Source organism: Cynocephalus volans, chromosome 3 (assembly GCF_027409185.1).
Source record: "Cynocephalus volans isolate mCynVol1 chromosome 3, mCynVol1.pri, whole genome shotgun sequence".
NCBI classification, from domain to species: Eukaryota; Metazoa; Chordata; class Mammalia; order Dermoptera; family Cynocephalidae; genus Cynocephalus; species Cynocephalus volans.
In genome coordinates, this window is record NC_084462.1 from 4,863,235 (window position 1) to 4,864,666 (window position 1,432).

A 1,432-nucleotide genomic window follows, 5' to 3' on the forward strand; every position below is an offset into this window, starting at 1 on the left:
TATGAAGGCAACTGCGTGCCCCGGAAGAGGCTGGGCTTGGGCGGGCACCGTGGGAGGGTGGGCGGGGGCGGGGTCAGCAGGCAGGGGGCGTGGCCTGCTCTTCACTCAGCCCGTCACCTAGCGGGTCTTGCTTTACGGTTTTTAATATTTGCGTCTATTTCCTGTAATGTGGAGCAGCAGTTGCTTTGTGCTATTTTAAATTCACGTTTCAACATGGAAGGTAAAAGCTTAAAGTTGTGGTCCACTTATGTTGGAAACTGAGATTTTTCTCTTTTTTTTGGCAGCTGGCCCGTTGGGGCATCGGAATCCTTGTCCTTACCGTTATCAGCACGACGCCCCAACCAAGTGAACTAATTGGCCAGCCTGGAAACTAGGATATTTTCTTCTTAACAAGTTGAAGCAATTTAGTCAGAAGCTATTTTTACAAGACTCTAGTCTTGCCAGTGAGGCTGAAGCTACTCACCGGTCAGGGAACTCGGATATGGGTGAGGACTGTTGTGGGGCGGTGAGTGGATCCTGGAACCTGAAAGACACTAGGCCAAACAGAATAAGCCAGACACTGAAAGACAAATACTGCTTGATCTCATCAATATGTGCAATCTAGAAAAGTCGAACTCGTAGTAAGAGAGTGTAGAAGGTGGTTACCACGGGTGGGGATGGAGGGAAAGAGGAGGTGTTGGTAAAAGAGTCCAAACTTGCGGTTTTAAGATGAGTTCTGGAGACCTAATGTACAGCATGGTGACTATAGTTAAAAATAGTTACTATATATTTGAAATTTGCTAAAAGAGTAAGTCATACATCACACCAAAAATTTTTTTTAAAAGGTAACTTTTTGAAGTGATGTGTATGTTATAATGAACTTGATTCTGGTAATCATTTCACTATGTGGACTTATATCAAAACATCACGTTGTACACCTTGAGTACATGCAATTATACCTCACTAAAGCTGAAAAAAAAAAAGATTTCACATGAATAACCTAACTCTACACCTTAAGGAACTAGAAAAAATAGAGTAAACCAAAAGCTAGCATGAGGAAGGAAATAGGAAAGATTAGAATAGTGATGAATAAAAGTAAAAATATTAAAAATAGAAAAAATCTGTGAAACCAAAACTTTGTTCTTAGAAAAGATAAAAAAAAAACAATTTTCTACACTAACAATAATAACAATAAAAAGAGAAGACTCAAATTATTATAATATTCACAAATGAAAGTTAGAATTTTACTACCAAACTTACAGAAATGAAAACTATTATAAGAGGTTATGTTGAAGAATTGTACACTGATGATTAGATATTAGATATCCTAGGTGAAATAAACAATTCCTAGGAGCACATACTACAAAAAATTGCCTCAAGAATAGATAGAAAATCTGAAGAGACTGTCATAGCAAGCAAAAAAATTGAATGCGTAATCAAAAAACTTTCATCA